The following is a 16,313-nucleotide window of genomic DNA, read 5'->3' on the forward strand; positions in this document are numbered from 1 at the left end:
GCACTTCACCCGACGTCATAGCTGCAGTTCAGCGGGTATAAAGGCATCAGCCGACGCCATTTTCCTCAGTCTTTCTTGCCGCGTGGCGCCCGAAGCAGAAGCGGTTCGCAAGTGCCGGTCGGTCAGAACCAGAGATTACTACTACCGAAGACGTCTAAAAAGCTAAGTACCCCGTTGGGGACTCTTTCTTGCCTCAGCCGATGTCAGAAAAAGTGAATAACTGTTTAACTTGTGGGAAACAAATACCTCATAAAGATTTCCACTCTTACTGCCTACCTTGTTTAGGCCCAGACCACGACGTAGCAGCTTGTCTAGCCTGTGCTTCCTTTAACCGAAGAACACTTAGACGTCGGTCGGAGTTTGCCGAGGAGTTTTTCAGCTCCGCTTTTGCTTATATCATGCCGTCGGAGACTCCGACTTCACAATTAACTAAAAAACGTAAGGAAAAGGACAGACACTCGCGGTCCGCGGTTTCGGCTGAAACCGCGGTTAAGCCAACCGCGAGTGTCTCGGTTTCGGCTGAAAACGAGTCCGAGGTTCTTCCTTCGGCCGAAAGCTTGCCTCCTTCCACCGAGGCCTCTTCCAGCAGGGCTGAAACTGCTACGGAAATTCCACCTGCTCTTACAGTTTCCCAGGACTTATCAGATACTATCCCCTTTGATGTATCTACTCCAGCACGTGGAGCTGCTAGGCCTCCTGCATCCATGTCAATTAAGGCTTTTGCCAGGGCCAAAGCAGCTAAATCTTCTAAGGCCGTGCCTGCTAAAACCCCCTCTCACAGGCCTAGCTCTAGTAACCAAATGCTTAGTCTAGCAGAGGATCTTATTTCTTTGATCAGGGGCTCCCAGCCTCACCCTGACAGGGCCTCTCACCCACCTCCAGAGAAGAGGCCTAGAGCAGAGCCCCCTGAGCCAGTTTCTTCAGATTACTCCTCTGATGATTCAGAAAATCCAAATCCTCCAGAAGGCCCTTACTCTCCTTATGAGGACTCTGACGTAGAGGATTCCATACCTTCTGCCTCTCCTCCTGAGGAATTTTCTTTTGGAGAAACCTTGCATGCTATGAGGGAACAATTCCAATGGCAGGGCCAGGATTTTTCAGACTCTAGAAAGAGGCTTAGGACCTTTTTGCATTTACCACAGCATAGGCCCTTAGCTATTCCTCCAGTACTTTCAGTTGTGGATGATGCTTTTAATGATGCTTGTACTGCCCCTAACTCTCTTCCTCCGGCCCCTGCTAAGCCCGACAGATACTACAGGGTTCCGGACACACATTTGCATTTGTATAAGGCTCCTATTGCAGATCCAGAAACTATTTCACAAGGCCCCAAAGCTGTAGCAGCTGCCTCTGCTAAAAACCCCCTCCCCTCTGAAAGAGAATCTAGGGCTTTGGAGAGATGGGGTAAAAAAGTTTATACTTCTGCTACTCTTTCGGCTAGGGCCTTAAACTGTCAATTCCACATGATTCAATATCAGGAATTTCTGTTAGATCAGCTCACTAAAAAACTGTCCTCGCCTGAGCCTTTAGACCGTAAGTCCCTTCAGGATTTGGTGCATAACACTCAGCAGGTCAGTAATCATTCCTTAAAATGCGGCTATGATGCACTGGAGGCTTCCTTTAGATCAGCTATGACTGGTACAGTGATCAGAAGGCATGCATGGTTAAAAGAGCAATCATTACCAGACCATGTGAAGGCAAAGCTTCTAGATGCTCCCATGGAAAAGCACAGTTTGTTTGGTTCCCCTGCACAGCAAGTGTTGAAGAAGGTGGAAGAAAAAGCTAAATCTGTCCAGACAGTCAAGGATTTCTTGCAGGTTCATCCTCCGAGGTTTAGTAGGAACTGGCCTTCCAAGAATTGGTCCTTTCCAGACGCCACCAGGGCACAGAGAGGCAGGAATAGATGCCCTAGAGGCAGAGGCCAATCCAGAGGTACCTACAGGGGACGACAGTGGTAGCCTAACAGCCAGAGAAGTACTGCCACAGATCCAGCCACTACCACAGGACATTCACAGTGACTTGGCTCTGACACCGCCTACCAGGGAACAACTGGGAGCACCCTTAGGCGGAAAATTAGCCTTATTTTCAGCAAATTGGCATTATATTACAGGAGACAAATGGATTTTACAGACAATAGACAAAGGCTACAGGTTTCACTTCCATACTCTTCCAAGGAAGAGAGGAATGCCAAACCTGCCTCAAAACCAAAGAACAAATGCTCTACAACAAATAGACAACTCACTAAGGTTGAGAGCTATACAAAAGGTACCGCCTATGGAACAAGGACAAGGATTTTATTCAAGGCTTTTCCTGGTACCAAGAAAGGAAAACCAATGGAGACCTATCCTCGACCTGTCCACTCTAAACACATATCTCATTGTTCCAAAATTCAAAATGCTGACCCTCCAGCAACTTCTTCCCATGCTGGGCAAGGAGTCTTGGCTGGTGACTCTGGATCTCAAGGAGGCATACCTGCACGTCCCCATACGACCAAACTGCAGAAGATACCTCAGATTTCTTGCAGGATTAGAGCATTATCAATTCTCAGCATTGCCTTTTGGCTTATCTACTGCACCCAGAGTATTCACGAAATGCCTGGCATCAGTAATTGCTCATTGCAGGCTTTAGGGAATTCAAATTTATCCATACCTGGACGACTGCCTGTTACAAGCGGACAACAAAGGCAAAATAACAAAAGATTTGGAAAAAGTTATTCACCTGCTGCAAGCTCTGGGATACACAGTCAACACAAAAAAATCAAGGCTGATTCCATCCCAAAGAATAACTTTCCTGGGTGCAGAACTGGACACATCAAACCAGATGGCATTCCTCACAGCAGAAAAACAAAAGCAGCTACCACTTTATTTCAAGGCATTAACAACGCAGAACCAGCTTACAGCAAGGAAAATCCTGCAAGCCCTGGGTTACATGGCATCCTGCATAATGTTAGTTCCGCATGCCAGACTACATATGAGGAAGTTACAATGGTACCTGAGGAATTTATGGTCTCAGCACAAACACAGCCTAGAAACCCAAATTCCAATAATTCCATGCCTGAAGCAAGAATTCCAGTGGTGGGCCCAGGCCTGTCTATTGAACAAAGGACTGCCCTTCCACAGGCCTTGCCCAAGCCAGACTATCACCACCGACGCCTCAGACCTAGGTTGGGGGCACACATAGTGGACAAGTGCATTCAAGGCTTATGGACTCAAGACCAGATGATCTTACACATAAATCAGAAAGAGATGCTGGCAGTAAAACAGGCAATTCAGACATTCAGACCATTTCTTCAACAGGGTCAACTGCTGATAAGGACGGACAATACCACAGTTATGTGGTACATCAACAAACAGGGAGGCACACATTCATATCCTCTATGCCGGATGGCAATGGACCTCTGGAATGTGGCCCTGAGCCTCAACATTCAGCTACAGGCCATATTTGTGCCAGGAAAAGAAAACATACTAGCAGACATCTTAAGCAGAACCACCACGGATGCCCACGAATGGATGCTGCATCCGGATATCTTCAAAACCATAACAAGCAAATGGGGACTGCCAGAAATAGACCTGTTCGCATCCCCACACAACCACCAATTGAAAAAATTCTGCACAAGGACATACCACCCACTTGCCTGGAAAGTGGACTCCCTATCCTTCAGTTGGGAAAACCTGACAGCATATGCATTCCCACCTCTTCCTTTGATGCACAAAGTACTACTGAAGATCAAAGAAGATCACCCAAGGATCATCTTGATAGCTCCAGACTGGCCGAGGCAACATTGGTACCCGCTACTGAGGAGTATGTCCCGGGAACAAGCATGGCCTCTACCCCTACTACCTCTTCTGCTAACACAGAACAACTTCAAAATCCTGCATCCAAATTTGAAAACTCTGCAGCTAGCTGCTTGGAACATTACATAAGACAAAATAACCCAGATTTATCTCAAAGGGTTAAAGACATTATCCTGGAGGCTCGCAGACCCTCAACAAGGAAAACTTATTCAGCCAAATGGAAAATATATCTCTTTTGGAGTGCTACAAAAGGAGTGGATGCATCATTGGCAAACATAGCTAACATCCTGGAATACTTAGCAGAGCTTTTCCACAATGGCCTGTCTTACTCCTCCATTAAGATTCATGCATCAGCAATTTCAGCAGCATACAACATGGATCCTCCAGTCTTTTCACAACCTCTACTCAGACAGTTTCTCAGAGGAATTAAAAATGTAAAGCCACCAAGGAAACCACCATTGCCTACATGGGACTTGAACTTTGTGTTAGAAAAGTTGATACTTCCCCCTTTTGAACCAGCAGCAACAGCAGAATTACAGTACTTATCCTGGAAGACTGCATTCCTGCTTGCAATCACTTCAGCTAGACGGGTTTCTGAATTACAGGCTTTAATGGCAGTACAATCCTTCCTTATCTTCCATCAGGATAGAGTATCCATGAGAACTAATCCTACCTTTATGCCTAAGGTGGTCTCCAGGGTATCATTAAACCAAACAATACACCTACCAACATTCTTCCCCAACCCGCAGAACAGGGGGGAAAGATTGCTGCATACCTTGGATGTACACAGACAATTGCGCTACTACCTGGACAGAACCAAGAACAATAGAAAGACTGACCGGCTTCTGGTAGCATATGCAACAGGAATAGAAGGAAAAGCAATTTCAAAACAAACAATCTCAAAATGGATAGGAAACTGCATTAGATTTTGTTACTCCTTTCATGGAAAGGCAACTCCAGAAAACATCAGGCCTCACTCCACAAGGGCTACAGCCACTACTACAGCTTTCTTACGAGGAGTGGCTACCAAAGACATTTTAGAGGCTGCTACTTGGAGCTCCGTGCATACATTTGCCAAGCATTATAATCTACCTTTATACTCCAGATCCCGAGCAGGTTTTGCCACTGCTGTTTTGCAAGGGATCTTAACTACACCATAAATCCTTAGTGCCTCCTCCCCCAGTTTGGCTATGGTATTCTACCCATTTGTTAGGACTGCAGATGCATCCTTGAAGGACATAGTACAGTTTTGTACCTACCATAAATGTAGATGTCCGAGAGGTATGCATCTGCAGTCAGGATTACCCACCCTCCTTCCCCTCTGTGGTACTCCTAGGGTATTTGCCCATCTTGTAGCTAGCTGGGGGAATCTATTATGGTGTATTTGTTTGTATATATGTATATACATGTTTATTTCTATTTGCTCTCTATTGTTTGGAAACAATTGCATTTGTCCAAATTTAGTCTTCCTAGAGGGCACCTGGCATCTGGGGCAAGAAACACTGAGGAAAATGGCGTCGGCTGATGCCTTTATACCTGCTGAACTGCAGCTATGACGTCGGGTGAAGTGCGACATCAGCCGAGGCCAGAACCAGACTTTGGAATCCGGCCGACCGAGGGCTGCCTGAGGCCAGGACAACCCATTTGTTAGGACTGCAGATGCATACCTCTCGGACATCTACATTTATGGTAGGTACAAAACTGTACTTTATTAAGTCTGTGATTTTATACAAGGCAATATACTACATGGCTGGAAATATATCAACCTTAGTTCATTTTGCGATCAAAAATTATATATAAATATATACATATACATTTTTCATGTAAAAATCAGTTTCTATTTTCATAACCTATTGTTAACAAAGATCGCTTTCGTCCTTCTAGACTTCTTCAGGTCTGTGTACCAGAACCCTAAAAACCTATATAATTGTATAATTAGTTAGTATTGTTACTACCATCATTTTGAATAAAGTGGAAAAAAGAGAACCAGAAAAAAGTAAAAAAAATATATGTATGATGATGGAAACAAAATATACACTTAAATGTCAAATGATTTAAAATGGTATTTAAAACCAATTTGTAGAAAAAAATAAAATAAAATACACTTAGTCATGTAAATAATGTGGCAATTTTCTAAGTTCCAGTGCACTTTTAATTGAACAGTAGTAGTTTAGTCCAGGCTTTCTAAAAGAGTTCAGCTTTAATTGCCACATGAGTTCCTGTTTCTCCAGAATATTCGGGGTGTCTCCTTCAAGATCACCCATGTCTATGCGATCCAGGATCTGGAACTTAAAACCTGTGTGTCTTTTATGAGGAGAAAGGTGTTTGGCTAGTGCATTATTTTTACAGAGCGGATTTCTGACAGATGAAATTAAATCCTTCACTTGAGTTTATTTACAGTCTTGCCCACATAGAATGCATCACATTCATTGCACTGTGCCCTGTAAATTATTTTTTTAGTGTTACAGTCACCCTCTGCACTGGTTTTTAATGATCTTCTTTAAATAAGGGCAATAAAAACTATCACCTTGCTGTATAAATATACAAAATATACAATTAGTTTCACATCTTTTAGTGCTTTTCTCACATGGTCTAGGTTTAAATTCAACAAAACTTCTAATATTCCTGGCCTTCCTATAAACAAATGATGGGGCTTCACCTAAGATGTTAATCAGAAAAGGGTTTCCTGTGACAATGTCCCAGTTTTCTTCAATAATATTTTTGATACTGAGATAATCCAAAGTGTATGTCAGGATGCAGCTATTTTTGCATTTGTTATTCTCTGTGGGATTACTTAACATTTTTCTACTGGGGGGGTTGAGTGAAGGTGCTTCAGTCCTTTTCAGTTCTATAATGGGTTCCAGGATGTTTTTTAACATCTGACTTTCATAGCCTCTCACTAGAAAATCATTCTCTAAGTTGTTCAGGTTTCTCAAAAATGGTTCCATCTCTGTGGTGATTCGAGCTAATCTATAGCCTTGGGATTTCACTACATTATACTTGTTTTTTGTAGGATGTAGACTTTTACTGTGGAGTAATAAGTTAACCCTCATTGGTTTTCTGAATATATCATACTAACCTGATGCTATTTCCTCCTTTATGCAGGATGGTATTAGGTCAGCTATTGCAGATGGCACAATTCAATGGAACGTCAGGGGAGGCCAAGAATAATAACCACTAAATATAAACACTGTAAACATAAAATATTAATTTAGTCACTGATTTTGCCATCACTATATTATGACTAATAATGTGCACTCTTTCTGGGAAGGTGACTCCTGCACAGTACTGCTGACTGACAATGCAGGTTCTAAACAAAATAATAAAAAAGTCTGATTCTGCCATAATAGTATGAGTTCCTGCAACTGATAGTACCTGCATTCAGCCTATGAATAAGGGCACATCACTGATTTTTTTTTAAGGTAATATGCTGGTAACCAAAATATGAGCACCAGACAGTTCCTTCAATTTCATACGTCTGACTCACTTCACTCTACAGCTACTAAACCAGGAAAATGCCAAGCAAAATCAGGGATACTTTATATTGTTTTAATTTTTTAATAGGCATATAGCACTGATTGTTTAATTGTATCATCTTATCCAGAACATGAATAGCTTAAATAGAAATTAGACAATGTCTCCCTATTAATATTCAAAAATGTGCACGCTGATTGGCCAGCCCAACCAGCGAGCCCGTTGTAAATCCTACAATATACCAACGGAAAACAGACCAGTAGCCCGGACCTTTTTCCATTGGTTTAAACTGCCCCAAAAACTTTTTTTTTTTTTTTTTTACAATAGAAAAAGAAGAGAGAGGAAACGGCGCAATGGAGACTTTCTTTTGTTTCAAAGCATTGATGTACTGGGTATGCGTGGGAATGCAAATTCCCATACGCATGTGCAGTACATCAAAATGCAGAAGTAGTATACCACAACCGGTGGAAGAACAGCAATCCACCGTTATACAAAGACATTATTTAAGAAAAGTAAGTATTTTTTTTCTTAAATAATGTCATTGTATAATAGCAATAACAGACTCTGTGGTTGTGGTATATTGAAGATTTACCCACAGTTGCCTTTGTTTAATCACTTGGGCTTTGCCCTCATGATTAAACCACACCAACCGTGGATAAATCTTTAATATACCACACCACGTCATCGGTCATTGCTTAAATAAAACACAGTACTAAACGAAGTGTTTAATTTCAGGCTCAGGCCAAGAGTGAAATTAAATAGATAAAAGTACATGCTATTGACTGCAGTTATTTACCTAAACAAAACACAGTATAAATGACTTTGTATCATCTCAACCAGAACATTAATATATTAAATTGAAAATATGTACAAGTTTAGAGCACCATATATGTCATTAATCTGACATCTGAAACAGGGAATTCAGGTGCTTGAGGAAAACATTCTAGTAATCCTCTAATCCTCAAAAAAAGTCCAATATAACTAATCAGTGCAAACAGGACTAGTGAATAATATACTATACTATAATATACTATGATATACTATAATAATAATAATATACTATAATATGCTATGCTATACTATACTATACTATACTATACTATACTATACTATAATTTTCTAAAAAAGAAAAGGTATTGAACCGGTTCAGGAATAGAAAATGATCTGAGGTGCCCTTGAAGGAAGGGGCTTTGATTATTCCTTACCCCTCAGATATACTGTTTGTCAATTGTGTGACTGTGTCTCTTGTGCTACCATTTGTGTTAAATGTGCTTAAAAAACACAATCCCAATACACTCACTAGTGTGGAGAAGGCACTGCTGGAGTCTTTAGTTGTGGCCAGTGATTTTATTATGGTTTTACTAAGTTGTTACTTCTTGTTTTGTTTTCTCCTTGATTAAGACATTTGGATGTCTTTCTGTGAGTTAGTTCCCATGACACTTGGGGCGGGGGTTAGTTCCACAGTTCAGATATTTCCCTATTTTGTTTCCAGCATGGGATTTCTACCATTGTCTTTTCTTCTATTATCTATGAGCTGCATGGGATGAAAAGCATAGCAGGGGTAAAAGAAAGTGAAGAGGAAAGAAAAACGTAACTTTATTCAGTTGCAACCAAGCAAAGCACTGATAGAAAAATGGATTATAAAGATTACAGAACTCACTTTCCCTCCACAGGTATAGCAGTTTCAACTGGGAGTAAGGGCAGCGCTGCCCCATTCAGTGGGAGGTATCTGTCTTAGTTCCTTATTGGTTTTAAACACTGGGTGTTTAGTGAATATAACGTGGGGCCTGGGGAGTACAGATTAAGACTCGAACCAAGGCAGAAAAAACAAACTGATAACTCCACAAAACAGAGTACAGATTAAGGCTAGTGTGAAAGTTTGTGTCACTGTCTTTTCTGACAAGTAAGGGAGAAAAATGATGAGAAATGAAGCATGGCATGGGAAGTGAAAAAATGACGTGGAAATTAAACAGTTCCAAGTGTGAGAGATACACAAACAACAACATAAACACCTTAGCTCATGGCTGTCAACCTCCTACCTCTAGAATCATGGACAAATTTAGAAATAATCAGGGGCACTTAAAAATATATTACTGCTATTAATTTCAGAAGTTGAGGAAGTCAGAGAATGCGAATTGACACATATTTTATGAAGTACAAAAGTCCATAATTATAATGACAAAGCTCCTAATCCTCTCATCTTGCTCTAGACAAAAAATATTTATAGTTAGAAAAAAATACTACAACCATCACCTGCTCATCTACAACAAATTTCACCCTGACAGAATAATCCCAAATAGTACTTTCTCTGAAAAAATATGTTCCCCATTTTTCCAAATGCTCATGGACAAATTATTTGGGCAACTCTTACTACTGAATGAGATCCAGTACTGCTACTACTGAATGAGATCCAGTACTGCTACTACTGAATGAGATCCAGTACTGCCACTACTGAATGAGATCCAGTACTGCTACTACTGAATGAGATCCAGTACTGCCACTACTGAATGAGATCCAGTACTGCTACTACTGAATGAGATCCAGTACTGCCACTACTGAATGAGATCCAGTACTGCTACTACTGAATGAGATCCAGTACTGCCACTACTGAATGAGATCCAGTACTGCTACTACTGAATGAGATCCAGTACTGCCACTACTGAATGAGATCCAGTACTGCTCTTTAGTAGTTTCTCAATGTATATCTTCTCCTAGACAAATACTGTTCTGTATAAAAAAAGTGTACTAAATCTCACCTCACTATCTAAAATCTGCTTTCAACAGACATAGTACAGCATGGCTACAAACACTGCAACAACCAGGAACTTTGTGAAAAATGCTGTTCATTAGGAAATTCTTGTAAAAAACTTTTTAATAAAAAAAAAAATCTGCATAAAAAATTAATTGACATGTCTTAAGCTAACCCCAAATTACCATGGAATTAACTGAAAAATAAGGCACATTCAACCTCCACACAAAGCTTTCTTAAAACTTGACTGATTCTCCAACAAATTTCCAGCAGTTTTGGACCATATCCATCTCCTAGCCTAACTCTATCCATCAGTATGAACATTTTCTGCTACTGTAGCTTTTTACTTTCAACCTAGCCAATACAAATTTCTGCCATTATTAAAATACTCCCTACAATGTTTGACAAGTATATGATGGTCAGTAAATGAGGTTTATGTGTGCTTACAACACAACCGTACCACTTCAAAACATACTAGACATGAACATTTTTTAAAAAAGATCTTCCTTCATATCTAAAAATCATCCAGGCCAGTATCAATCCATTACCAAACACCCCTAGTCTTATCTCCCTTGATTAATACCATGCAATTTCAAATGTTTGACCTCTCTCCAATATTCTAGAGATAGGCAGTCCAACCACTGCACTGAATGTTTCTAGTTTAACAGCCAACCTTACCATAACAAATATGATTTCTTTAAAGGCCATTGCATCACCACTGACCTTCTCACTCATAGTCACAGTACCCTTAATAAAATGAATGATGGAAAATTAAAATGATATCTTTTCATTAGCCTGGCTTGTGTGTCACCTCAGACTCCTCCAAATTCTTCTAATTTTTGATATCAGCAACAGCAGACTACTATGACTCAAAGGCTACTTAAATGCCCAAACCATTTAAGTACTTTATTAATCATCTTTCTTTCACTCACCCACCCATTCTTCAGCTGGCATTCTCCACAGGTCATTTCTTGGCACCCTACTGCTTTCCTTCATTATTAATCATGTCTCAAATGTACTATTCTGCTACATGTATAATTTTAATTATTTAATGATTTCATCTTCTGGCACTCAGATTTATTGTTGATAATACGATTTAAACAACAAGTCAAAATGCTGTCCCACTTACCAAATGATTTTTTAAGTTTAACCATTACCCATAAAATATTTGCATAAATACATAAATAAATTAAAAATGCAAATAAATAGATAAATACAAACTCAAAAAAAGTAAGCTCAATTAAGTCTGCTTCTTCATTGTCTGACCTGTGGCACTTACATGCATAATTGCTATGATTTACTCCTGCCTCCCCTTTAAATATTATATCAACAAAACAACCTGCCTCTTCTTGCACAGATGGAAATCTCTCTGTGTTCTACAGCACCCAGCAATAGTAAATTTCCAATCACCATTCATCAGGTAACAAACCTGCTTAAGCAAAACATATTGATTTCCTTCCTCAAATGTAATAATCATTGTAGCTCTCCAAAACCTGTACAATTTTTTTATTTTGTTTTAATTTATTTTACGTGTTAATTGGGATAGCCCGACTGGACAGAGGGTCATTTACAGCAGAGGCCCAGGGAGAAATGCTACACAGTTTATTTACAATAATTAAAAGCTAAAGGAAAAACAAGCAAACATAAAACCATAAATCAGTAAAACATTAAAAAATACAGTAGTACTGACAAGTATATTTACAATTATCTAGTGCTATTTGTTCGTCAAGTTAACAGGCTACAGCTATTCAAATTATGTAATCCTAAGAACCAGAATCCTGTATAAAAACAATCCAGGAAAATTTTAAACATGCCTTACAGATTACAGTTGAATGAAGTGCTCACCTCTTTCTGTTTTACGTTTTCTGAATCACTCTACTAGCCAGGCCAAGGTGCACTGCTCTGCTGTTAGTATATCCTTAGTCACTGTCCACAATCGATTCAAACGAACACCATTCACATTTACCAAAGTAGTATTGTCTGCTGCTGACTGTTTCTCACTCTCTTTTCCAGCACACAAAGTGCGGGAAGAGAACAAAAACCAATCAGTAGCCATCCACGTCACGTACGTGACTGCGGACGTTGCAGTCCGATCCCCTTCCACTTTACTGCAGTTACAAACCACATAGACTTCTGGGCATCACACTGATGCCTTCTCTTCTTAATATGGACTACATTTACAGCATTCTGGATTTACATAAACTTTTTTTTAAACCCGGAACTCACTGAACATGCGCAGTTCAAGTTCTGGGACTTTAACAGCGAGTCAGTCGGACTCACACACAGATTCGCAATAGTATACTACACTCTACACTCCAAGTAGGGAATTGGAGGCATTTTTCCTGAGAACCCCACTCCAGGGATAAGAACCCATGTCTGATTGAAGCATACTGGCAGTGTCCAGTTGAACTGCAGTCTTCTCCTATACAAGACAGTGAGCAGGTCCCTTGAGACTCTAATGAATTTCCCAAGGCTTAAAAAAGCTCTTCTTTTATACAAGAATAAATCACATAATTGATCTCATAATGAACTATTAACCTAACATGAAGGCATTTCCCATCAAAATAATATAATGCATTGCATGATGATTGCTTATAAAAACAGCATTATTTATATTAAAGCAGCAATACTTAGAAGTACATAATTTTTGCAATATTTATATCACATACAGCATTCAATTCTACACAATGCTATGCAACACCCTACCCAGCTCAGACCTTTGGAATTTGAACTTAAATGGAGGGGCTAGGAACCAAAAACACAATGTACAAGGTGTAACACCAAAAAAAAAAAAAAAAAAAACAAAATGTGAAATTCAGCCAGAGTTTCTCAGATTGTTTTGTTCCACCAGTATCCCAACACAACATTGTGAAACCTGGGCAACCCATCCAACTATAGGAAGAAGGTTGAATCCATAGTGCTGGCAGCTTAGCAAATTAGAACACAGGCCAAAAGACCACAGAACATATTTTATTATAGCAATAACCCACGCCTGGGTGTGGGTAATACTGGATTTACCCACGGTTGGCGTGGTTCGCCCTCGGGACCAAACAAAGACAACCGTGGGTAAATCCAGCATTACCCACACCCAGAAGTGGGTTATTGCTATTATACCATGGTGTTAGTTTGTTTTGTATTATGTTTGTATTGTTGTTATTTATGTTTTTGTTTGCTTTTTTTGTATTCTTCCACTTTTTGTGAGATAAAATAGTCCACACTTTCAGTTTGTGTTTATTGTTTATTTCTGTTTTAATTTAAATACATGTTATTTTTTTAGTTTTACATGAAATGTTAGGAAAGGGCTAGGTGGTGATTGGTATAATATAGTTTAAGCAGTGTAGAAGTTTATAACGTGTAGTTATGTTTCAGTAGTTATAGGTATGTTGAAATGTGGTGTAATTTTAATTTGTATTAATTTTTTTAAAATATGTAGTTTTACTATTTGGTCACTAGATGATGGTGTTGTATGCGCTTTTATTAGATGTATGCTGATGTGGACGTTCGGTATGGTGTATGTTTTTGACTTTATGAGGGATGTGGTGTGTTTTTAGTATGTACATTTTGGAGTTGTCTGTGTATAGGTATTGTAGGGAATATAGGTAAGTGAATGGTTTTATGAGAATGCTTGGTTTTATTGTGTTATAAGTGGTGGTTATGTAGTGTGTGTGTGATGTATTTGCGACTGCATGACTTTTTATTTTTTTAGTGTTCGAGGTGAGGGAATGAGGAGTGTAGTATGGAAATTGGTTAGTTTTCTGTGTTTTCTTTAAATTGTTGTGTGTTTTGGGTATTAGATTTACTTTACTTTACTGTTTATTTGCTGTCGCCGCATGACATTTAGCGACCAGACTTTTTGCGTTGTTTCTTGTAGGATTTACTATGTGCACGCTGGTTGGATTAGCCAATCAGCATGCACGTTTGTCAGGTTTGCGATGTTCGCATGGTATAATAAAGTAATACAATCAGTATCCAGTTGCTTCTGAAACTCTGTATCTAGTTTGCTTGACCACCCTTTGTCTTCTGTGACCTATAAACATATATGTGCTTTTACAGCAACTTCTAGCATTGTCCTTAATTCATTCTACCTTGCTATATGTAGAACTAAAAATGTTGGTAACTTTTGTTTTCTCTTCCTCTTATTGTTCCTGCTGTTAGAGTCCATACCATGTGGTTGGATATTCTGTTCAGATAACAATTATTCATTATTCTGTTCAAATGCAACATTAACTTCATTGGTAGAATCCTCACATCCCATTACATCTCCACTACAAGCTTGCCTTTTCCCAGATTTGGAGCATAAAAGCAACCCTCCATGCACTACAAATTTATTTGCAGACACTCAGACAGTACCAGACTACAGTTGTTAGTGGTGGAAAAGCAGCCCTGCAGAGGTGCCTGCAATGACTAATTAAGTGAACAAGCATATGAACTTTGACACCAAGACAGGGTGATGCAGTTTGAGGAGGTAATTATATGTCCCATCAGATAATGCACAGATAGAAAGCGTGTGTTTATAACTCCAAGACTTACTTAATTGTGTCAGCAGCTGCTGTAGTATATCTGGAAAACCAAATAAGGTCAATTAAAATAGAAGACCTAGGTTCTCACAAACTGTCACAATTTTAATTTGAGTACTTTTGTCCCAGGGATAATGACCTTTTCAGAAATGCATCACATGAACAAAATACACAAATAAATAAGAAGTGTAACTAAAATACAGCAGAGGCAAAAAGGTACTGACCCAGCTTATTGGCGCTCATCCTTAAAATAGCAGTAATACAAATGTGGTCATTAATATCTGGTGGAATATCACTATTTAAAGTGATCTGCCAGAACAATTCTCTACATAGCTGACCGGCTGCCCAGTCACTTGATCTTAATTTTTTTAACATAGTTTGTATGAATCTGGGTGTTCTATTTTACTTGTTCTTTGTTTTCTTTTTGTTTTTTTTTTTTTTTTTTTCTTGAAACACAGTTTGTGTGTATCTGGGTGCTCTATTTTACTTGTTCTTTGTTTTCTTTTTGTTTCTTGTTTTTTTTTCTTGAAACACAGTTTGTGTGAATCTGGGTCTTTTATTTAATTTGATCTCAGTTTTGTTTCTCCTGAACACCTGTTTTTGCCATTTTACTGCATTTAGTTGTATGTAAAACAAACAAGATGCTAGACTGCATAATGGGGGAGGGGGGCAACATTTCAAGGGACTTATAGTCTCCTAGTCCTAATGATGTCATACCATGAATATGTTGCACAATGTCTGCTTCAGTAGACCAACCGCTCACTTACCCGACACCCAGTTGCCGATAATGACAAGACCAACATCTTCAGGCGACCAACATTTCACATGAGGTAAGCAACCCCTTGGCCATCCTTTTGAACTTTGCCCCTTACCCCCACAGTAGTGCGTTCTTGGAGTTGGTATATTTAGTCAGGGGGGTGTAGGTGCGAAGCCCACCACATCAGTGGGTTTAGTTTTACTTACTTTAGTTAATTTTATTGGGATGACCAAGCAGTTACTTACCTCATGTGAAACATTGGTTTTCCAGATGTTGGTCTTCTGAAGGTGTCGGTCTTGTCATCTCAGGCATCTGGGTGTCGAGTAAGTGAGCGGTCGGTCTACTGAAGTAGACCCGTTGTATAGTACTGGAGGCTATGCATAGTAAGTGAGATTACACTGGCAAAAGTTTGCAAGGAGGACAGCCAAATGCTGAGAATTACTGATGGACTATATTAGAAAGCCCAGTTCAAGGACTTATGTATTACATATTAGATATTAGAAGACAGAGGGAACACAAGGGATATTACATGCATCCATAAAATAATTAGAGTGCAACTGGCGAAGCTAAAGCTACGCAGAAAGAAGAGGGGAGGAAACAGGAATCAGCACTGGGAGCTGAAGGAGGCAAAAGTTCAGAAATAACCTAAAAATCAAATATTTAAGAGACAGTGGTGAGAATGTTGAATACAGTAGCAGAAGGGACAGTAAAGAGGAGACGGAGGACAAATAGGTTACAAGGAGATTGGAAGTGATGAGGAAATTGAGATACCTGCCACATTTTGTCAGACACAGCTGACAATTTAATTATTTGATAGCTCTGTATGTTCATATAGTTGTATGCATCCATTGCCCAAATAGTGGCTGGCACATTATAATGATCAGATTTATACGAGCTAGAGATTCTTTGATACACATAGACTCCATACTGAGATAGACGGTGGACTGCTGAACAGTTATAATGGACATCATGTTTTTATCTTTCCAAAATGTAGAGCTATCAAAGACATTTCATTTTGTGAGAAA

At 39.5% G+C, this 16,313-nt stretch overlaps 1 protein-coding gene across 1 annotated transcript in view; it reads left to right on the forward strand.

The window, feature by feature from the left end:
• The window catches only part of LOC122797191 (unconventional myosin-Id-like), a 2,023,191-nt gene that overhangs the window by 970,089 nt on the left and 1,036,789 nt on the right, over positions 1 to 16,313 (forward strand). The gene's annotated exons all lie outside the window — the stretch shown is intronic.

The sequence above is a fragment of the Protopterus annectens genome, chromosome 3.part0 (genome assembly GCF_019279795.1).
Source record: "Protopterus annectens isolate FY-2018-M chromosome 3.part0, PAN1.0, whole genome shotgun sequence".
Taxonomy (NCBI): domain Eukaryota; kingdom Metazoa; phylum Chordata; order Ceratodontiformes; family Protopteridae; genus Protopterus; species Protopterus annectens.